This window comes from Lampetra planeri, chromosome 45 (genome assembly GCF_965212315.1).
Source record: "Lampetra planeri chromosome 45, kcLamPlan1.2.h2, whole genome shotgun sequence".
NCBI lineage: Eukaryota > Metazoa > Chordata > Hyperoartia > Petromyzontiformes > Petromyzontidae > Lampetra > Lampetra planeri.
This window is the reverse complement of record NC_136151.1, coordinates 2,293,207-2,317,015: the sequence shown is the minus strand read 5'-3', so window position 1 is coordinate 2,317,015 and position 23,809 is coordinate 2,293,207. Positions and strand designations below refer to the sequence as shown.

General features: G+C 45.5%; 1 pseudogene across 1 annotated transcript; it reads right to left on the bottom strand.

Annotated features, from left to right (window-relative positions):
* Nucleotides 1-9,883: 9,883 nt before the first annotated feature.
* Nucleotides 9,884-17,780, bottom strand: LOC144732990 (E3 ubiquitin/ISG15 ligase TRIM25-like; annotated as a pseudogene). The gene is made up of 6 exons (XR_013588297.1): nucleotides 17,166-17,780; nucleotides 16,549-16,644; nucleotides 13,921-14,154; nucleotides 13,779-13,801; nucleotides 13,312-13,415; nucleotides 9,884-10,440 (listed from the first exon to the last, which is right to left on the bottom strand). The product of XR_013588297.1 is annotated as an E3 ubiquitin/ISG15 ligase TRIM25-like (transcript).
* Nucleotides 17,781-23,809: the final 6,029 nt, after the last annotated feature.

Below are 23,809 nucleotides of genomic sequence, written 5' to 3'. Positions count from 1 at the left end.
TTAAGATTTCTGGAATTCGTACTCTTTAGTTTTTAGGAAGGTCGTGTAGGTAGGAAACATATACTAATAATACAAATATTATTGTTTGTTGGTTAACCATCTTTGTCAAGTTTCTACTTTTCGGTAAGGAAAACGTTAAGAAAACGCGAAGTCTCAACTGCTATTTACTCTGCACCTTATCTGTACATCTCCAGATGTCTTTGGGAGGTTAGTCCATACATCTTTTTGTCCATCTGGATGTCTATGACCTCTCTGTCACCGACTTCTTACCAGTTTAATGGCCGTTTCACAGATTCCTGGTGTGTTTGTAGTGGGTTGTTTTCATTATTTAATTAAAAGGTATATATAGATATAATAAAAAGAGAAATAGTTTTTTTTTCTTAATTATTCTTAATATTAATAACGGAAAACAGGGCATAGATCCAACACCGAGAAGACCTGAAGCTTCGTGCGGAGCAACAGACCAGGTAGCTTCACACAGCGTTATGCAGCCGATGAAAAGATAACGTCGCTCGACTGATTCGGAGTGACATCTCTGGTGTTAAACCGGAGCAGGTCATGAGCACATTGCCCAGGCAGAGGCGTAGCTAGGGGGGGCAGGGGGGTACACGTGTCCCCGGGCGCCAAGGTAAAGGGGGCGCCAAAATGAGGCTTACAACGTTACATTATAACTTATTGCGGCGGGCGCGGCAGCCTGAAACTACTGCACAAATCTACACCTCAACCTAAAAGTTTATATATCCCGCCACACACAGCCTACATGTCATGTAATTACATTTTGGTACGCGCGCCTATTAAGAACTTACATGGAAGAACGTCCCAAACAACAAACAGGCACAATCTTTCAGCCTTAGTCACTGGCCTGTTTTTTGGTGGCGGAAACTACGACATGATGATGAACTTGTTGACAGTAACGGGGAAGATGAGATAGAAGAATCTTCTGATAGAGACGCTGAAAATACTCATTATGATGCTGTTCCTGCTGTACTAAGGTTTCACGATGTTGGCTACTTAGAATTTGATAAAACGACAAAGCTATCGAAAATATCACAACCTCTTCGCAATGAAATGATTACTCTCGGATCCTTGCCTTTTCAGCACAGAGACAATCTATCATCAGTATTCAGAGAACGTTAAATTACATCAGCATGGTTTAAACGCCGACTAGCGAACGGAGAGGAAGTGAATCGTTCGTGGCTATTATATTCACCAATCAATAAAGCTGCATACTGTTTCTGTTGTCTATTATTTACATCATCGAGTTCAAACTCACAAGCTTCGTTTGAGTTAACAAACGGTTTCAACAAGTGGAGAAAGCCAGAAAAACTAAATTCTCATGAAAACAATCCTAGCCACCGCACGGAAGGAAGCCGAATGAAGAATAATTGATGGTACTGGAATTTGACGCAGTGGTTCAAGCTCAGATTCATTTGGAAAAACAACGTTGGCGAGATATATTGCAAAGGATACTCACCTGTATTAAGTTTCTGGTTTCACAAAATTTGGCACTACGTGGCCATGAGGAAAATTTGAATGCGGATGAGGATAAAAATGTTGTAAACTTTCTCGCGCTGATCAAACTCGTTGCTCAGTATGAGCCATTGTTAGCAAAACACGTGCAGCACGCAGGAGAAAATCCGGGATCAGTTTCTTATTTGTCACCGGAAATCCAGAATGAATTTATCCACATACTTGCGTCAACTGTAAAGAACCAATTGTTGAGTGATATCAGGAAAAACAAGTACTATGGTATCTTACTTGACTCAACTCCTGATCTAGGACATCGGGAACAGCTTTCTCAGGTCATAAGATTTGTGGATGTGGATTTTCAAACTAAAAAAGTAACTATCAAATAATATTTTTTAGGTTATATCGAGATACATGCAAAAGATGCAGCAAGCCTAAAAAGAGTCATCGTCGAGAGACTGAAATCTGACAACGTACCTCTAGCCGAATGTCGGGCACAATGTTATGACAATGCTGCTGTGATGACTGGGCATATATCCGGCCTTCAACAACGAATATGTGACAACAATTACAGAGCATTGTTTGTCAACTGTGACAACCACAGCTTAAACTTAGCAGGAGTACACTCAGCTAAACAGGATCCACTTGTCGTCACATTTTTTGGAACAGTTGAAAGTATATATTTGTTTTTCTCTCGTTCAACAATTCGTTGGGAAGAGTTAAAAAAAGCTGTGCCCATCACAGTAAAGCGGGAGTCTGAAACACGCTGGAGTACACAATCAGAAGCTGTTAAAGCTATCTATGAAGAACTGGATGAACTAGTATGGCTGCTAGACAATTTATTGGAGGACGTAACTATGACGCCTGAAACCAGAAGTGATGCAGACAAGTTACAGGCATGCGTATTAAATTTTAACTTCATAGTTTTATTACATTTCTGGAATGTCATTCTTGGAAACATTGATCGTGTTCAGAAGCGCTTACAGAATCCTACTATGAATTTCAAGGAAGCAGCAACTGATATTGAATCTTTGGAGCATGAATTTGTCAAGCTTCGTGATGATTTGAGCCAAGTTGCTGTAGAAAACGCCAAAATAAGATGCACAGCCTGGGGGATCGATGTGGACAGAAGAATTAGGTGACGTCAGAAGATGCCAGGAGAACTGGCAATAAATGCAGGACTTTCAGCAGAAGAACAAATTGTGCGCGTTATGAAGAGCGTTTTTGATCGACTTCGACAGGAGATGTCAACACGGTTTTTACGACTAAAAGACCTGAACACGAAATTTGGATTTCTGCTGGACGTCAAAACTCTTCTATCCGACACAGATGTCGATGCAATTCGTCGAAATTGCACAGATTTTGGAAATTTCTATGACACCAACATCAATGGCCACGAACTTTTCACAGAAATTGGAGATTGAAAAATGCTGCTCAGTAACCGGAATGAAGTTCTACCAGAAACTCCTTTGGATCTTCTTGGTTTTATTGTGTTTTATGGAGACGACATTTCCGAATTTGCGAATTTCACTGCAAATTTCATTATCAATAGCAGTTTCAATTGCAAGCTGTGAGCGGTCGTTCAGCAAATTGAAACTTATTTTGTCGTATTTGCGTGCTTCAATGGGACAAGATCGTCTCAGCGATCTTGCTCTTCTTAGCGTTGAAAGATAAACATTGGAAAAAACAGATTTTGATTACGTGATTGACCAGTTTGCGACAGTGAAATCAAGAAAAATTAATATTTTGTCAACCAGTCTACGACAGTGACTGAGTGAGCCATGTAATATAATTTCTATAAATTTGCTTCTTTATATACAATGTTTCATTAAAATTTTAATTGTTATTCCTTATTCGATGTAATAGGAAAATGTGATTAAAGGGGGGGGGCGCCAATTTTATAGTTCGTCCCCAGGCGCAAAATATCCTAGCTACGCCTCTGTGCCCAGGTATGGGAAACTCTCCACTCTCTCCACAACAGTGCATCAGCAGCAGACCATGCTTTCCCACCTGATGACTGACGCTTGTGTTGCCCCCGAAACGTCGTGGTTTTTGTTTTTTTATACCTATGTGACTTTAGCAAAAGAACCAAAGAGTATGGATTCCTGCAGTCACGAAAGCTTCAAATCAAGATTAAGATTATTACAATTCATGAAGCGTAGAACACGAGCACAGACTGAAGAGGCTTCGCCACCATCTTGATCTGCATCACTCGGTGGAGCCCATCTGAGTGGAAGCCTTTTGAGGGGGGGGGGGGGGGTGGTTTGTGGATCACGCTTTTTTGTGAAACTCAAAAACAGTTCAGGCTGCAAAGAAGCCAGATGTTGTACATGAAGCGGGTTGGTTAAACCTTCTGTGTGGCCCTATATGTGCCTTGCCTCCGTTTGTAAGTTATTTTCTGGTTGCTCGGCTGGACATTGATGTGGGTAGGACAGATTAGACCAGAGCAATCCAATGTTGTACTGCAACATGTACCTCTGTCTATAGATCCCACGTCTACTACCAACCAGTACTGCCTGGCGTGGTGAAGCATGGCCAAACAACCCCCATGACCCGCATGGCCTGTGGTTACTATCAATTATTTATTCTGAGTTACTGTGTGCGTTGAAATGGGTGGCACGTAGATGAATAGCTCCGTCCACAGCAGAAATCCCCAACTTTACCGATCTCTCTCGACATCTTTACCCCGTTTTAATCTACCAGCTAAACCTTTCGGTTGTTTTGTTGTCATTCATACACTTCTCTACAGAGTTTCCATCCACCCTCTTCTTGCCCTCCAACAACCTACTGGGCATTGAGATCACCTTACCCTGGCTTGCCAGCAGATGGCAGTACAGCAAGTGGATTCATCTCCATCTGCTCCATCGCGTTAGATGTGTCTGGGTACTCGGGTTCATCATTAAACTCGCCTCTCCTCCACTCGAGCAGCTGCGCTGTGAGCAGCTCATGCAGCATTGCTACTCACGACCCCTCACGTCCATTATCCTTGACGTACGCACACTCCTTCACTTTGATGTTGTAGCTCGTGTGCCTACACGCAGAGGGTTCTGTCACACGTTATTTCTTTGATTAAAACATATATTCTCAACAGCAGTGATTTACCCCGTACGTTATGTGATGTCCAATAGGTGGGTGGCGTTCGCGCAATTGAGTAAATTCATCCAAACCGCACCGGGATTGTCACCCGTCTCTGGGGGGATGAGCCGTCTCGAGCACGCCCTGCCCACAGGACGTCCACATGAACATATACGTTAAAATATGTGTATGCATATATAAATAGATACATGTGTATTTATATGTATTTATGCAAATAAATAAGTATATTAATATATTAATATATATTTACATGTAACTAAATATATAAATGATTGTTGCCCGTGACCCGAAATTGTGAATGGCGTGTTTACTAAATACCAGGGGACGATTTTTATTTTTCATTCACAGTTCCTGTCACTGGGTGAAGTTCAGGCATGGTGGTGTTTGTTGTTGTTGTGGTGGTGGTAGTTGTTGTTGTGGTGGTGGTTGTGGTGGTGGTTGTTGTGGTGGTGGTTGTGGTACCCCCTACCTCCTCGTGGTGCAACATTGTCATGGACAGTGCTGTGGGGGGGAGGGCCAATTCAGATTGGCCCTCTCCCCTCATGACATCTGTTACCACCACAGTAGCTAAATGGGGGCTCTGGACGGGTGCGAGGGGTTGGTAACCCCTCCACCTTCAATAAATTACCACTAAACCACGACTAAAATATCTAACTAATAAGATTGTGCTGGAGGCCCTTGGGGGCCAGGCGTCTATGACGCCTTCTGGCCATCTGGTGGAGCCAGGAGATTGGATTTTTACCCTCTGGGCTCCTCCAAAAACAACGACAAGCCACTATGGATGTCCACTTGGAATGTTCGAATGCTCACTGCGGAGGAGAGGCTGCCACTTTTCTGTCGGGAGTTGGACCGGTATTGCCTGGATCTCTGTGGCATTCAGGAGATCCGGTGGACCGGCTCTGGCTCCTGTCACCATGCGGGCTGGACAGTCCTCTACTCGGAGCAGGAGACTGCCAAACAACAGGGTGTGGCTCTTCTTCTGAACAAAATAATGAAGGGGGCATGGGAGTGTGGCGGTGAGGTGTGGGAAGCTGTAAGCCCCAGGCTTCTTTGGGCTCGCCTTCCCATCAAACGGAGGCGAGGAGTGGTGGTTGTGGTTACTTATGCCCCCACCGAAGACGAACATCCGTGGAGGGATGCAGGCAAGGCCGATGAGTCAGATGCCTTCTATGACCGCCTGTCACAGGTGCTGGCTAAAGTGGCCCCTCGGGATAGAGTCATCTTGTTGGGTGACTTCAATGCCCGAGTTGGTCATGATGCTGGCAGCTGGTCTGGAGTGATTGGAAGGCATGGGTCAGATCAGCTCAAAAACAACTGTAGGAGGCTGCTAGATTTTTGTGCAGCCCATGGGCTTGTAATTACCAACACGCTGTTCCGGCATCTTCACATCCACACAACATCATGGATGCATGCCGGGTCGAAGCAAGAACATCTGCTGGACTGCATAGTGACGGATCAGCGGATGCGAGCCCATGTCTTTGACACCAGGACCTACTGTGGAGCTGATCTGCCCTCTGACCATCAACTAGTCATCTGTAAGAAGCGCCTGCCATTCTTCCACTCCGGTGGTGGGTGTACACCCAATACCCCATTCCAACCTAAGGTGGCCTGGTCTCAGGAATCTCATGAAAGTTGATAGCGAGAATTTCATCATCGCTTGCAGCTGGGGTTGGCATCGCCCCCCATTCCTCCTGATGTCGAGTGTAAATGGGCGAGTTTTAGGATTGTGACTCATGCAGCTGCAATGGCTCCTTTGGTTAAGCGGTCCAGACCTTCCCAGAGACCCTGGCTGACACAGGAGGTGTTCAGGATGGTTGAGAACAAGCGACAGGCCCACTCTAATCGTCTACAGCATCCCACGTCAGAGAATGAGGAGGCTTACCGCAGCCTTGGCTCGGAGGTTCGGTGAGCCGCGAGGCGCTGCAATGATGGTTGGTGGTCACGGGTTGCTGAGAAGATGGAGTCTGCCTCAGTGGCCCGCGATCACAAATCCCTATTTAACTCCATCACCTGCAACGACACGCCTATTACCATCATTAGGGGAAAAACGGTGATCCAATCTCCGACCTCCAGAAACAGGTTTGGAGATTTGCTGAGCATTTCTGTGAAGTCCTGGAGGAGGTGAAATCCCTCAGCCAGGAAAACAGCATGGCACAAAGTGGGGATGTCCCTGCTGAGGCTGCGGTGCCTCAAAAATTGGAAGAAGAAGTCACCCCCTGTGAGTGGCTGGCTGAGTTGCCATCTGTTGAGGAAGTACTGAAGGCGATCCAGAGTTTGAGACCAGGAAAGGCACCGGGCAGACTGCCATACATGACATCATAACAATGGTCTGGACCACTGGACGGGTTCAGCAGGATTGGAAGGATGCCCTGGTGGTCCCCCTCTTTAAGAAGGGGGACCGCACAGACTGTAACAACCACAGAGGCATCTCACTCCTCAGCGTGCCGGGAAAGGTCCTGGCAAGGATTTTTCAACATCGCCTTGCTAGGCACGCTGAGGAGAGGCCTGTAGACCCCCAATGTGGTTTCAGGAATGGGCAGTCTTGCACAGATGCCATATTTTCTGTCCATCTGCTACAGCAGAGGTGTAGGGAATTCCAACAAGACCTACATCTCTGATTTATTGACCTGGTCAAGGCCTATGATACCATCAGTAGACCTGGGCTCTGGGTTGTTCTTCGTACTGTACTTTTGGAGTCCCTGACCCTCTTCTCACGATCATTAAGGACCTTCATGAAGGTGAGCGGGCCTGGGTAAAACTATGTGGCCAGGAGTCAGAGCCATTCCCTGTACACCTTGGGGTGCGATAGAGATGTCCTCTGGCTCCCGCATTATTTAACATCTATTTTGACCACGTAGTTCGTGAATCCTTCAATATAGCTGTACCGGGAGATTTGCCATTTGGTACAGATATAATGGGAGGCTGATCGATGCCCGGGTGCGGTCAAGGGATGGCTCCCTATTGGTCAACCACGTTATGTATGCCGATGATTTGGTAATTGCTGCTCATTCAGAGGAGGAGTTAGAGATGCTACTGCTGAATCTGGAGCATGCCACTAAGAAGTGGGGCCTTACCATCAACCCCACCAACTAAGCACCGGCCTGGGTATTTTGTACTGTCGGACACTCCACCGCCATGGCTCCCAATCGGTGATGGGGCAGTTGTGGAGAGATTGGAGAGTTTCTCATACCTGGGCAGTGGGCTCATGACCGGCTCTGGTTTGGCAGTGGAGGTCTCACTCCTAATCAGTCGAGCGGCAATATCTTTTCATCGGTTGCATAACGCTGTGTGGAAGCTGCCTGGTCTGTCGCTCCACACAAAGCTTCAGGTCTTCTCGGCCATAGTCATTCCCTCCCTTCTCTACGCTTGCAAAACGTGGACCCCCCTAATGGAACATCTTCGCCGGTTAGAAACATTTAGGCTGGCCTCCCTACGATCCATCCTGGGTTTAACCAGGCTGGATTGTGTGATGAGCTCACAAATCCTTGAAAGATCTGGGCAAAGTCCCATCGGTGAGCTCTTCCGGCAGGCAAGGCTTGCGTTGGCTGGGTCATGGAGCCCGCATGCCCAGCCACCGCATGCCTTAACAGCTTTTGTACGGCCGGATCGAGTGGGCTAAACGGGCGCAGCACGGGCTAGAGAAGAGATGGATTGACGTGGTACAGGAGGGCGTGGAGCTGAATGGACTTGCCGATGACTGGTACCAGCAGTGTCAAGATCGGCCTCAGTAGAGGAGGCTCGTGAAGGACGCTACTGGGCAGATGGAGGAAGTTGCCCTCCACCAACAACAGAGGGCGGACGAGCGACGCTCACAACAACGAGCTTAGCGCCGGGTGGCTATAGCACAGCAAGTTGGCACAGTAGGAGGCACAGGTGGTGCATCAGCCATTCATCTAAGTCATCTCAGTCTGTCGACCCATGGCACCTGAGTCTGCCCCGTGACCTCCTGCAAGCGGGCGTTCGACACTTCACGTGGCCTCAAGGTGCACATGGCCTGGCACAAGCATCGTGGTGACGTCACCACCACTGAGTGGCGAATGCCGGTTGTTGTTGGTGGTTGTGGTGGTTTTTGTGGTGGTGATGGTTATTGTGGTGGTGGTACTTGTTGTTGTGCTTGTTGTGGTGGTTGTTGTGGTGTTAATGGTTGCTGTGATTGTGGTGGTGGTTGTGCTGATGGTTGTTGCGATTGTTGTGGTGTTTGTGGTGGTGGTTGTGTTGGTGGTTTTTGTTGCTGCTCTACCACCTTCTCCTGGCGAGCACCAGGGCCAAGTGGCGACTCGTCGACTCGCCCTCGCGGGGAGTTCCAAGCAGCGTAAGTTCGTGATCCACCAACCGCCCCCTCCCCACTGTGCTGGGTCACAGCGAGGATGCAGGTTGCCCCTCAGTGCCTCTGTTTGTTTTTGTTGTCGCCAACGCCCAGTGGCGGGAATCCAGAATGTCAGAATCTGTGTTTGTAGTGCAGGAGGAATCCGATGAGCTGTGAACCTCTTTGTGTTCACAGATGGTGCAGTCGTGAGAGGCGGGCGTGGGGGTTTGGTGACGTCACCGCGTTGGGGGAGCCATCGTGGTGACATCACCGCGTTTGGGTAGCATGGGTGGTTGTCGGCACGTTGAAGGATCGTGCGTGATGACGTCATCAAGTTGGGGGAGCGTGCGTGGTGTCATCACCGCGGTGGGGAGGGGGTGTGTATATTTGGTGACGTCACCATGCCCATGACGCAGCCGCAGCAGATAACTTGAACAGCTCGGACATTGTTGGCGCCATCTCTTTATTTGTTTATTAATTTGTAGATTTAATTTGCTTGGCAGTGGCTGTGTAGAGGATTTGGTCCTCGTGTTTCATTCATGAACAGCGTTGCGGATGCAGTGAGCATGAATGACGCTGTGCACAACTACGTTGTTGTTTGTGTTTTGTATTTTTATTGTAGAATCGTAGATACAAGTGTTACAACGCCACTGTCATACGCGTACATTTATACTTTTTACAATTATTATTGTTGTTGTATCTCTCCCACAACTCATGATACCACTATTGTATACGCACATCCCAGTTCACCATTGCTAATCACTGCACCCCTACACTACAGTCACTCTCCTCTGGAAGGGTGAATACATCCACGTTGGCTTCACACACACACAGAGCGTTACCTATTTTACCCCAACCCCCCCCCCCCCCCTATTAACGTTGTGAGGATTGTTTACGCTCAGCGCCCCCCCGTTGTGATGGAGACCCACCAGCCAGTCACGGGCGTGGCACTTGCGCGTGGCGGTGACGAAGGTGATGAGTGCCGTGCGTCGTGGCGTCTGCCCTCTGCGCTGTTCACCTCTCTCAGGACGCACCACTCAGATCCAGAATCCTCATTGAGGCACCATCATTACCCCACACTGCCAGCCCAGGATGTAGGGGCCTAGTGAAATTTTTATGGAACGAGTGCAACGGCGCCATGGAGTGAGCATTGTAAAACGACAGCAGCCCTGCGTCCCAGTCCAGATAAACCCCGACTCTCATCGGAGGCTCCTGCACCAACAGTGAGGTCTCAACCCCGCCATGCCTCACTGAGAAGCTGTCGCCAAGTTTCTGTAGACACCAGGAGACGCCACTCCCTCCCAGGCCGCACTCATCACCACGCCCTCTCCGTGGGATCGTCCCGTACGCGACTCCAATCCGACACCACAGCGCTTTCCCCACGTCCACCTCCCAGTAGTGCTGACCCGATGAGAAGCTATCAGAGCACAGGGCTTGTAGCCGGTACTCAAAGCGGAGTGGGTGATGGGGGCGACAATGGCTGACATTGCTCAGCGTCACCGTCCTGAGATCCGAAGAAATCTGGAGGAGATCGCGGGCTGAGTTGGTGTCCAGAGTCGGTGAGCATCCATCTGTGGTGAGGACAGTGATGACGCTCGCACAGCAGTCACGGCGACGCGTGCGCAGTAGCGGCACGAGAAGTGCATGTGGCGTGTACACACGCACGTTGGTGTTATGTTGTCTGTTGTGTTGTTGTGGTCATACCGCAGGACGTGATACATTAATACGTAACACTTTGATTATCACGTGTATCCCAAATGCATACAGAACTAATATTCGGTAGTATTATTGTACACATTAATATTCGTTAGGCTGTGGTTTACACATCACATCACTTTTGGTTTACAGACTGATGCCTATTTAAGAATGGAGATTCGCATCATCACCCGGCTCAGAAATCCTCTCTTATCAAGGCGCTCATACATCGGGCTAAAACAGTGTCAGATGGTGAAAGTCTCGGAAGAGAGATTTCACATGTTAAAGAAGCACTACGACAGAATAGCTACAATAATGCTCAAATTAACAGAGCACTGAATGCCAAATCACGATCGCAAAGCAACACTGTTGAAAGTCATCAGATTATTGAAACAATGAATACATCTATATCTCAGGAGTAACTGACAAATTAGTCCGTGGTTTGCAAAAGCACACCATTAAAGTAAGATTTGGTACAGTACACAAAATAAAATAAAACTAGTTTATTGTACTAAAGACGAATTACCTAAATTATCAACAGAAGGTGTATATCGGATTAATTGATTATGTGGCAGATGCTATATTGGACAGACAGGATGTAACATCAGCCTAAGACTAAAAGAACACCAAATAAATATTCAATTATCTCAAACACAACTGTCGTCAATGGCAGAACATACTTGCCAACAAGGCCAGTCAATTGATTTTGATAACGTTGAAGTGTTCTGTAAAACGAATTATTACAGGCCAAGACTAATTAGAGAATCAATTGAGAGAAATACAAATAATTGTAATCGCTCTGACAGCTACAGGCTTAGTGCGGCCTGGAAGCGTATTGTTAAATAATACATATTACAATTTCAATTGGTTATAAGGGGAAACACATACTAATTAACTGATTACTAACATAATATATAATTACAATAACACCCCCCCTCCTCCACCTCTGATTTCTGAACCTGATTGGGTATAGTGATTGTGTTCAGTTATTAACTCCTTATAGAGGAATCATAACACTTAAGGTATTCATATTATAGTTTTTTTCGGTAAAGTCACTTTACCAAAAGAACCAAGAATATGAATCCCTGCAGTCACGAAAGCTTTAAATCGAAAATTAACTGATTACTAATCTATTCTATAATTACGAAAGCCCCCTCCGTCACTGATCTCTGCACCTGATTGGGTTAAATGATGACGTCACCCTGCTGTTCTATATTAAAGACGGGGCGCAGGTGGAGGGCATCACTATTTTGGCAAATCGCCCGATGATGCTGAATGCAATTACCAGCTAAACGTCGTACTCAAATTGTAAATGTTGTGAATTCACTCTTCAACACTAAAGTAGTGAACTATTTGTCTTTTGTCAACGTGACACAATTTTTACTAATTGGCCGTGTCGGGTGGTGGAGGGTTGCGACACATTTATAAATAACGCGATCTAACCCAAAAACCTTACTATGAATACTAATATTCGTTAGTATTAGTGTACACATACTAGTATTCGTTAGTATTAGTATACACATACTAATATTCGTTAGTATCTGTGTACACATACTAATATTCGTTAGTTTCGTGTACACATACCAAAATTCGTTAATATTAGTGCACAGATTAATATTAGTTAGTATTAGTGTACACGTACTAATATTCGTTATTATCATGTACACATAATAATATTCGTTAGTGTTCGGGTAAACATTTTAATATTCGTAAGTATCTCTGTACACAAACTAATATTCGTAAGTATCTCTATTCATACTCGTTTTTTTTGGTAAAGTCACGTAGATAGAAAATGTATTGATCACGACGTTTCTATCGCAACACAAGCGACTGTCTTGTGCACACTCATAATCCCTCGTGAATAATAATTAGTGAATAATAATAAATAATGATATAGTACTACACTAATATGACTGTGTGTGGAGTGGTAGTGAACAGTGGTGATGATGCCAGCACCACTATGTTAATGCCACTCTCACAGCGTCTCGCTACAAACACGACTCCTGTACAATAGCCACCACAGCCTCCCACACTCACATCCACGCACAGACATTACGTCACTCCGCTGCTGGATGAGCGTCTCCCCGCGCCGTGCGTGTCCTGGGGGGGGGGGGGTTATTTGACCATACTTCACCGATCTCGTCGGTGCCCGTTGGCGATGGTGGGGATCGTGAACTTAGAAGCGTAGAGGTGCAGTACAACAATGGTTCACGCTGCACTGCCCTCTGCTGGTGTGATGTGTAGACATTTGTCACGAAAGATACAAAGGCGGCCAGGCGTGGTGCTGGCCATCCACCCCCTCGTGTGCCGTGCCGGCCTTCATAGGTGCTGCTGCTCGCTAACAGCACTTGCCCCAGTACCCAGCAGTAGGGTTTAGTATAATATTGAAACTGTTAAACTAATTATATTTCACCAGGTAGAGCCCACTGATCCATGTCGCTCTCTTTCAGAGTTTGCGTCTCTCTCCCCGTGGTGTGGCGTGGATTTTTCCCTGGTTCCTCGCGTTTTTCCCTCCACATTTAGAATCAATTTGCATTCAGAGGATTTGGCTGCTGCTATAAATATCCACGAGTTGAGCCACTTCGTAGAGATGTCATTTGTGATAGTCAGGTTTCTTCCAAAAGAGAGCGACATGGTTCAGTGGGTTCCTTGTCTGGTAAAATTAAATAAAAAGTTGATGAAGGTGGGGAGCACAGAAGTGCAGTGCAACACAGCGGGACATGCGCGTTCAAGACTGAGGAACTCACAAGCGAAAGGCAGGAATCTGTTCACGACCTTTTCAAGGGAGCGGATCGTGGTGATGTCCAGTGAAGTGGGCAGTGGGGGTGCAGATTCCTTTGGGGTCTCTCTCCTGGGACAACCACCAACAGCATGACACACAGCCTCGTTTAACCACAGCATTGGAACACTCAGCATCCATAGCACACACAGTCCGTGTCTCACACACAGCCATTGTCTCACACACAGCCCGTGTTTCACACACAGCCCGTGTCTTACACACAGCTCGTGTGTTTAACACACAGAAAGTTTCTCACACACAGCCAGTGTCTCACGCAGCCCATGTCTCACACACAACATGTGTGTTTAACACACAAATACACAGACTATGTCGAATACACATACACAGCCTGTGTCTAAGACTCACATACACAGCCCGTCTAACACACACAGCCCCGTTTTGGTTGTTTAACCGTGAGACGTTAATGATCTGTACCTGCACATCTCCTCCAGGTGCCCCTGTGGAAGAGATAAAGAGATCATGAGTGAAGTCTACCGTGGGACCACGAGTCCCTCTGCCACTGCCCGATCTGTTGTTCTGGACACCCAAACGGCGACTCCACAGGGGCACTCCCCACCTGCAGGAAGGCGAGCGAGTCCATCTCGTGTTGCAGATTGCGCAGGCGAGCGGCCGCCGCCTGGAGCTCGCCAATCTCCCGCTTGTGACGAGCGATGTCCTCCTCGATCCGGGACAGCAGCTCGCGCTCCTTCACAGCCACGCAATGTAGAGCCTCCCTCTCATCCTCGTCCAGCACCTTCCTTAGGCGGGCGAACTTGCCCGTGATGCGACCCCTGATTCCGGCCATTGATACCTGCGGAGAAGCGGGGACCAAGGTTGGCTCCCTGAGCCATGAGCCACTCCGTGTGTGCGTGTGGGCGCCACGGTGGCTATGAGATGTTGACTCCCTCAACATCTATACAGCAGGTCGGAGTTCTATCATGACCTTACGCCTGTATATTTGGAGTTCGTGTGTTCGCTCTGTGGCTGTGTGGATGTTTCTCTGGAGTCTCTGTTTTTTTTTCACTCCACATTTATAATCAACATCCGCATTTAGCGTATTTGGGTGATATCAATACCCACATTGCAATCAGCCACTTTGTTCAGCTATAATTTGTAATAGCTAGGTGGCTTCTGACAAATAACTACTGAGCTCAGTGGGGTCTTTCCTGGTAAAATAAAAAAAAATCGTTTAGTCTATGGGTCTCTATGGGTCACTATGTATCTCTATGTGTCTCTATGGGTGTCTAGGTATCTCTATGGGTCTGGTATGTATATGGGTGTCTAGGTATCGATGTGGGTCTCTATGTATGTTTTTCTGCTGCTATACATTTCCACGTGATGATGATGATGATATCAGCCATTTGGTTGAGCTATCATTTGTGCTAGCCAAGTCGCATCCAATAAAAAGCTACACAGCTCAGTGGGCTTTACCTGGTAAAATAAATAAAATAAATAGTACAGTCTCTGGGTCTCTATGTATCTCTGCGTCCCGATATGTATATATCTATGGGTCTTCATCAGTCTCTAAGGGTCTCTCTGTATCTCTTATGTGTCCCTATGTATCTATGTATCTCTATGGGTCTCTATGGGTCCCTATGAATCCAAAGGCTTTTAGATTATTTGGCTGCTGCTATAAATTTCCACATCATGTTGATGTCAGCAATTTGGTTGATTTATAATTTGTGATTGCCGGGTTTGACGAGATGTGGCGAGATATTAACTACCTCGCCTGGTTTATTTGGAGCCTGCATCTCTCTCCCTGTGGTCGCTTGGATTTTTCTTCGGGTCCTCCGGGGTTTCCCTCCACATTTAGAAACAACAACAAGCATTCAGAGTAATTGGCTGCTATCAATTTCCATCTGATAAGCCACTTGGTTTAGCTATCATTTGTGATTCCCAGGTCGCTTCTGAAAAAGAGCTACACAGCTCAGTGGGGCCTTACCTGGTAAAATAATAATAGTTTAAACGATGGGTATCTATGTATCTCATTTTGTCCCTATGTATATATATATGGTTCTCTATCTGGCACTATGGGTCTCTGTATCTCTATGGTTCGCTATGTACAGGGTGTTTAAAATTATAGACCCAATTTCAAAGCAGTATATGTCACGATGGCAACATGTTACAATTACACGAAAAGTTGCAAACGGTTTATTGAGTTATACAGTTTAACTAACCATTTTATAAATGCTCTATGTGCCCTCCACCTGCTGTACGGACAACATCGACACGATAGTTGAATTCGTCCCAAACGCCTCTCAAAGTGTCTTCTTCCACGGAAGTCACCGCTGCCGTGATTCTGTTTTTGAGGTCATCCAGATTAGTCGCTAATGGTGGCACAAAAACACGGTCTTTGACGTATCCCCACAAGAAAAAGTCACGGTGTAGTGATGTCTGTGGATCTTGGGGGCCAAGAGTGTAGCGCCAAGTTTTGGGGTCCCGTGCAACCTATCCAAAGTTGAGGCACTGTTTATTGCGAATGACTGAGGCTAGGGGATGTTTTTGTAGTGGGAGAGGCATCTAGCAGTAAACATTTGAGACTCTATGCCCCGCCCTTTCAAGTGGTAAGAGTTTCATTCATGGGCGGTTTGTGGTTGCAGAGATATAGCGATTTCAAATCTGGTCCAGTATTCTAAAACACCCTGTATATCTATGGGTTTGCTGCTATATTCTTTCACATGATGATGATGTCAGCCACTTTGTTGAGCTGCTATAATTTTTGACAGCCAGGGTCGCTTCTGAAAATAGTTATTTTAGTTCAGTAAAGACGTACATGGTAAAATAAAAAAAATAGTTGCAGTTTAAATAGACTCCAGGGACGCGATTAGGGACGGTGTGAGGTGCATCTGTTCGTGCCTCTGCGTCCGTGCCGGTGCGCGACCTCCGGTGCAGCGCAACAGCTGCACCACAGCTCCACTCAGACAATGCGTGGCACTCTCTAGATCTTTTTTTTTGCCACAGGAGTTGAAAACGCAATGCCGAGTAACCCGACCTCGTAGCAGACTCGCCGATGCAGCTATCGAATGCCGTAAACGTGCAACCCCCTCGCAGTTAATGTTGAGTTTGAAAGTTAATGATATAGTTTTAGTAAGAGGCGTCCAAGTCATGAAGCTGCACTAAGTTCGCTTGAATTAATTTCGACCTCCACGACTTCCACACTGGGTGGAGGTCATGGGGGTCAAAGAGCCAGGCCCGGACACGGTACCTGCGCCTCCTTACGAGCCGCCTCCATCCGCTTCAGGGACTCCTCCGCCTTCTTCCTCTTCTCCTCTACCGCTCGTGTCTCCTCCCCTACGTGCGTCTGTAGTGAGAGACGAGACGTCACCTGGGGGAGACTCCAGCCCCCTGAGCCACCCCTCACACTGCTCTTCCCTCCACACCAACCCCTCCACAGCGAAGGCCCTCATCTCCACGTTGCCTTTGTACGGTGACTGAGATGGGGGACACGGGAGGGGGCAAGCTGATGCCTTGTTGTAGCAGCAGCCGGTGGGAGCTGTGCTGGCTTGGTGTCCGTACCGACTCGGACACACGGGCCCATGATAAATCTAATTTAATTGTTTATCAAGTGGCTGTGATATCAGTCTCAAATCTCTGTCCACTTAATTACATTATATGCAATTATGTTAAATTAAATCCCAGGATTCAATACATCTTGAGGCTCTTTTCTGAAATGCAAACCAGAAGATTAGCTACACATTCATAGAGACAGAGATTCAATAGGGAGAGCATGAATACACGATAGTTATTGTTTATCAGAAGTTGTGTAGGCGAGTGACAGAATTGGTCAGATCGTGTTATGGTGTCTCACTCTAAGGGCCTCACCTTTCGTGTCTCGTGCTCGTCCTTCAGCATCAGGACCTTGTGTCCTATGTGTTCACCTGCGATAGTGCAGGTAAAGCAGACCAGGCTGCTGTCTACTGTGCAGTAGAACTCCAGCTCCCTTTTGTGATTCGGGCATCTTCTCTCGTCCAAGCTCACAGTGGGATCCACCACAGCGTGGTCTCTCAACCTGGGATTCTCCATGTGAGGCCTAAAGTGAGAAAAACAGTAGGACATCTCACATCTCAGGCAGGTCTTCACTGCAGGAGTGTGGTCATCACTGCAGATGTCACACAAGACGGCAGTGGCCATCCCGTCTCCAACTCTGAGCTGCTCCACCAGGTTGGTTAGCGCCATGTTCCTCCTCAGCTGGGGTCACACAGGGAAGGCTGCTCGGCACTGTGGGCAGCTGAAGCTACTCGCCGTCTATGTGGCAGCCTCCAGGCACCGCAGGCAGAACGAGTGTCCGCAGCTCAGCGTGGAGGGGCAAACGAACGTGGCCAGGCAGATGGAGCAGCGCAGCTCACTATCCACACTCTCACTGGGAGTCACGCTAGCCATGACCCATGGCTTAACAGGGATATCTCGCTTTGTGGCTCTGAGAGACGCTGAACCAGGACCTCTCTCTTATAGCGACGGTGGAGAAGGAAGTAAATACGTAAAATGTTTTCATTGTCGAAACTGACATCACGAGACCACTGCACGGAATGTGAACCCATGCCCTTGGTGCGCAAACAGCAGCTTCAAGGTTAACATGGTTACAGTACACACCTTGACATGAACAAAATGTATCAAATTAATCTAATATTTTAACAAATATATACATTTGAAGAAATTGGTGTTAATATAAATCGGTGAGGCTCAGCTACAGTGGCTCATTTATGAGATGAGTATCAAGAGATCAACTTGTCCTTCCAGAGCTCAGCGTACAAGTTGGTGTCTATGGTAAGACAGAGCAATGAATTGGGTGCTAGCGTGGCTATGAAATGTTATCTCGCTCGCCTTACGGCTGCTTTATATTTAAAGTTAGCATCTTTCTCTTTTTCCCCTTGGTCGCGGGAATTTGTATCTGGGACTTCCGGTTTATCCTCCACATTTAGAATCAACATCATGCATTTAGAGTATTTTGCTGCCATTAATTCCCACACAAGCCACTTCATTGTGCTCTCATTTGTGATAGCCACGTCGCTTCTGACAAAGAGCCACATAGCTCAGTGAGCCTTAGAGTTTGTGTCCTGTAATTCCATCTCCGAGTAATTACCTCAATGTGACATGCTGCTTGAATGTCATTGTGGCATCCGAGATGGAATTTGTCTGTCGACTCCCGAGACCCATCCTGGAATCGTGAGCTTTTTGTTAGCAGTGTGACTCTGTCACCAACTCTTCCTGCCTCCATCTCCCACTGCTGGTGATGTCGCCGTCTCTCACTCTAACCTTGTCCGAGATTGGAGAGTCCCATTCCGAGCATTCACAGCCGCACCCACCACCTATTTCACCTGCGTTGTTTCATATTCGCATGTACGGCTATTGTACACGCGTCCTCCATACCTCTTTCTACATCCCCCTCCCCTCCCCAAGTGGTCCGGGCTTTATCACACCACGATGCCCCTCTAACGTGTTGAGGCACAGTGTGGTGCGATGCACAGGCATCTTGGCAGCTAAACAAAGTCTAATGGATTTCGATTTAAAGCTTTCGTGACTGCAGGGATTCATCTTCTTGGTTCTTTCGGTAAAGTCACGTAGAAGGGAAATAATAAAATAATAAAAATAAAACATAATAAAATAATTCTCACGACGTTTCGGCCACAACGCAAGCAGCCGTCCTCAGGTGAAGAACAGGTCTGTCGAGAAGACAGAGTCTAAATGACACAACCCAGGCTTGGAGCGTCTATTTAAGCTGGGATGGAGGGGGAAGGGCGCCTTGACAAAATAATTTGCATATCAAGAGGAATTTTAGCATATTTATGGGAAATGCAGATATACGATTAGTACTACTTGTGAAATGCATAGGAGGTTTGTCGGGGGGTTTAAAGTCATATTATGCCCGTGCATTATGCAGGATTAACAGCATCAAAGGGAGGGGGTAGGGAGAAGCATTAATAAAGGGACGGAATGTTAATAAACAACTAAAGTATAAACTACATAGTATCATCAGTATACTAAATATACTCTCCAATAAGCTGAGCTACTAACAGTAAGTAATACATTACAATTCTATGTCGCAAAAAATATAATATGCTTCCAGCTAAACTTTATACTGCCATAGACAAACCCAACATTAGATTATATACTGTATTACTATACACCACCTTAGACTATACATTGTAATATTACACTATGTATTATTCTACCCACCTTACTGTATATCACACTACTGTATATTCACTATACAATTACAAAATCATATATTACTTTGTACATTGTATTAAACATTACAATTTTATACTATTTATTATTATACAATCCGCTATACACTATACCATTAACCGTCGCGTGAAAGATACTAAGAGGAAGCAACGAAATATGTCAATGGGAGAGTGGTGGTCGGATACTTGCAGCGGAGCAAAGAATCCATTCCCTGCGGAGAATACAAGATATATAGTCAATTCCAGTGAGTGGACTGCGGTCTGAAAGTCACTGTAAACGTGAACACAATGAGTTAAGATCCGAAATGGTTTATTACGTCCTTCCAATGATTGCTGAGCCAGAATCCATCTTCTCGGTTGAAATTGTCTTTGTGTTTGTATATGTGGATCGCCTCATGAACGAATCTCTCATAGTAGCCAGATGGCTTGCAGAGAACCTCTGTCTTGGAGAAGTCAATGTCATGTGAGCCCACAGAATTGTAACAGTGATCTGCCACGGGTGAGGTTTTTGTCCTACCTGTTTCAGGTCTGCTTTATGTTCACGGATGCGGTCCGAGACATGTCGTTTGGTTTCTCCAATGTAACTGCTAACCACAGAGGCAACTTAGTTTGTAGACGCCAAGGTACTGTATGTCTGGAACCACATCTTTTACAGATGGGACCAGATCACGGATTTTATGTACTGTGTTGAATCGGATCTGGATCTTGTGTTTAATCAGGATTTTGGAGATCTTTTTTGTGACCCCAGCAATGTAGGGTAAGGTGATGGTTTTGAAATGCTCCTCAACAGGATCCTTCTTGATGGTTGGAGTGATGGATTTTAGGATTGTGTAGTCGGAGTAACCATTAGCCTTAAGAGCTTGTCGTACGTGTTTGAGTTCACTGGCAATGTGTTCTTGGTCGGAGATGCATTGGGCTCTCTGGTATAGAGTCTGATGAGATAATTCTTCTGGGATGGATGGTGGTGGGAATCCGGTTTTAGGTAAGCATCCGTATGGGTGGCTTTCCTGTAGACAGAGTGGCTCATTGAACCATCAGGTCTCCTTTTACTGGTAGGAACGAAGTGGACCAGCCTACAATAGATTATATCGTCCGTCCGTCCGTCCGATGTCCGATTACATGTAGCAACATCGCCCTCCGACTGAAAACACTTGGCATGACCCTACAAAAACCTCTAGACTCTGTGATGCTTTCCTGGCTAAACAAGTGTTACATTCCCTTATAATTCCCTCAGATTGCTTTTAATTCAAACATTTAAATTAATGAAGCTTTTCTGGCTAAACACGTGTAACCTTCCCTTATAATTCCCTGAGATAGCTTTTAATTAAAACTTTGAAATTAAATAAAAAAACTCACAGCGCCCTAAAGCCTACAGCTAGGCCTAAAGCCTAGAACTAGGCCTCAAAGTCTCCCTTCGTATCGTACCCCCGCGTGTGTGAAAGGGAGTTAATGTTTAACAATGTTACATTCCCTGATGTTTTAAAATAGAAACATTTACATTTAAAGCTTTTATATTAATAATTATAACATTTAAATTATACATTAATAATTAAAACATTTAAATTAAAAATTAACTCACAGCGCCCTAAAGCCTACAGCTAGGTCTAAAGCCTAGAACTAGGCCTCAAAATCTCCCTTCGGATCGTCCGATTAGGTGTAGCAACATCGCCCTCTACTGCAAACACTTGGCATGACCGTACAAAAACCTTGACTCTGTGAGGCTTTCCTGGCTAAACAAGTGTAACATTCCCTTATAATTCCCTCAGATAGCTTTTAATTAAAACATTTAAATTAATGAGGCTTTCCTGGCTAAACACGTGTAACCTTCCCTTATAATTCCCTGAGATAGCTTTTAATAAAAACTTTGAAATTAAATTAAAAAAACTCACAACGCCCTAAAGCCTACAGCTAAGCCTAAAGCCTAGAACTAGGCCTCAAAGTCTCCCTTCGTATCGTACCCCCGCGTGTGTGAAAGGGAGTTAATGTTTAACAATGTTACATTCCCTGATGTTTTAAAATAGAAACATTTACATTTAAAGCTTTTACATTAATAATTATAACATTTAAATTATACATTAATAATTAAAACATTTAAATTAAAAATTAACTCACAGCGCCCTAAAGCCTACAGCTAGGCCTAAAGCCTAGAACTAGGCCTCAAAATCTCCCTTCGGATCGTCCGATTAGGTGTAGCAACATCGCCCCCTACTGCAAACACTCGGCAGGACCCTAGAAACAACCTTTAGACTCAGTGGGGCTTTCCTGGCTAAACAAGTGTAATAATACATTATGTTTATATTCTTTGGTTATTCGTTCCTACCAGCCCACCCCGCAGGGTCCTGTTAATTAGGACATCCAAAAATGGTAGCTTGCCATCTTTTTCGACTTCCATGGTCAATCTGATGGCTGGGTGTATGGAATTGATGTGGTCGAGGAATTGGTCTAGAGCAGGCCGGCCATGTGGCCAGATGACAAAAGTGTCATCTACGTACCTCTTCCATAAGGTCGGGCGTAGAGTGGCAGTCTGGATGGCGTCAGTCTCAAATTTCTCCATGAAAACGTTGGCTACAACCGGAGATAGGGGGGAGCCCATTGGTGTGCCCTCAGTTTGTTTGTAGAAAGTTCCATTCCAGGTGAAGTATATGTTGGTTAAGCAGTGTCTCACCAGAGGGGGTACCCCAGTATTCAGTCCTTGATGAACCAAGTCTTCAATGATTGCGATGGTGTCAGGTACAGGAACTTTGGTGAATAAGGAAACCACATCAAAACTGACAAGCAGGTCGTCTGGGGACAGGGAAATCCCCTTGATTGTCGATACCAGGTCAGTAGAGTTTAGTACAGCAGAGGTGTTTTTTCCAGTGAAAGGCCGCAGGATTTCAGACAAAAAACGAGCCAGTTTGTAGGTGGGGGAGTTGATAGACGAGACAATGGGACGAAGAGGTGTATCTTCTTTATGTATCTTTGGCAAGCCATATAATCTTGGTGGTCTGGCTGCAGAAGGTTTCAACGAGAACTGTTTGGTTTGATCAATTAATGCGTTTGAATCAGAAATGATTTTGTTGGTTTTAATGACGAGGCTGTTGGTGGGGTCTCTTTTTATTTTTGTATAGCTGCCATCGTTGAGTAGTTCTTGAATTTTGTTGTTGTATTCTATTTTGTCCATGATGACAGTGGCATTGCCTTTGTCGGCTGAGAGGATGACAATGTCATCCCTCTTTTTTAATTGAGCTAATTCAAAACGCTCATCTTTGCTGATGTTGCTAGCTGGCATCTTAGCGTTTTTGAGGGTTGCAGAGATTTCAGATCTTTCTACGTCTGCAGCGATGTGACCCAGTCCCTTGAGAGCCACATCTACTCGGGCAATGATATCATTAACTGGTATGTGTCTAGGTGTGACTGCAAAGTTTAGTCATTTAGCTAAAACGGATTTCAGACCATCAGAAATCGAACTGTATTCTCCGCAGGGAATGGATTCTTTGCTCCGCTGCAAGTATCCGACCACCACTCTCCCATTGACATATTTCGTTGCTTCCTCTTAGTATCTTTCATGCGACGGTTAATGGTATAGTGTATAGCGGATTGTATAATAATAAATACTATAAAATTGTAATGTTTAATACAATGTACAAGGTAATATATAGTTTTGTAATTGTATAGTGAATATACAGTAGTGTGATATACAGTAAGGTGGGTAGAATAATACATAGTGTAATATTACAATGTATAGTCTAAGTTGGTGTATAGTAATACAGTATATAATCTAATGTTGGGTTTGTCTATGGCAGTATAAAGCTTAGCTGGAAGCATATTATAATTTTTGCGACGTAGAATTGTAATGTATTACTTACTGTTAGTAGCTCAGCTTATTGGAGAGTATATTTAGTATACTGATGATACTATGTAGTTTATACTTTAGTTGTTAATTAACATTCCTTCCCTTTAATGCTTCCCCCTACCCCCTCCCTTTGATGCTGCTTATCCTGCATAATGCACGGGCATAATATGACTTTAAACCCCCCGCCAAACCTCCTACGCATTTCACAAGTAGTACTAATCGCATATCTGCATTTCCAATAAATATGGTAAATTCCTTTTGATATGCAAATTCTTTTGTCAAGGCGCTCTTCCCCCTCCATCCCAGCTTAAATAGATGCTCCAAGCCTGTTCTTCACCTGAGGACGGTTGCTTGCGTTGTGCCCGAAACGTCGTGAGAATCATTTTATTATGTTTTATTTTGATTATTTTATTATTTCCCTTCTACTTGACTTTACCGAAAGAACC